Source organism: Penaeus monodon, chromosome 23 (assembly GCF_015228065.2).
Source record: "Penaeus monodon isolate SGIC_2016 chromosome 23, NSTDA_Pmon_1, whole genome shotgun sequence".
Lineage (NCBI taxonomy): Eukaryota > Metazoa > Arthropoda > Malacostraca > Decapoda > Penaeidae > Penaeus > Penaeus monodon.
This window is the reverse complement of record NC_051408.1, coordinates 35708659-35709035: the sequence shown is the minus strand read 5'-3', so window position 1 is coordinate 35709035 and position 377 is coordinate 35708659.

The window sequence follows — 377 nt, the reverse complement described above, 5'->3', positions numbered from 1 at the left end:
TACCTTGCACTGGTGAGGCCTCGAGGTGGGGGCGCGGCGCTGCGGGGGAGGTCAGGGCTACTCGGACCTTCCCTGGGCTACGCTTGCTACCGCGTCTTGTAAGCATAGGGCAGATGAGTGTGTTACTACCATGCCATTAGAGAGACATGATTCGCAGGTACCTGCTGTGTGATAAGTACAATCAACAATAAAAAGCATTCATTTTCTGCGACTTCTTGCTATTCATGTATGCTATGTCTATTTTAACTTCGTATGTGTTACCAAGTGGCTTTTCATTTCCCGGTCTTAGTTTGCCAAGAGAAAAAAAATACGGAAACACATAAAAAGTGATCAGCTGACATGCACATTCCAGTCTTTTAGTTTTAAGAATTATTCCC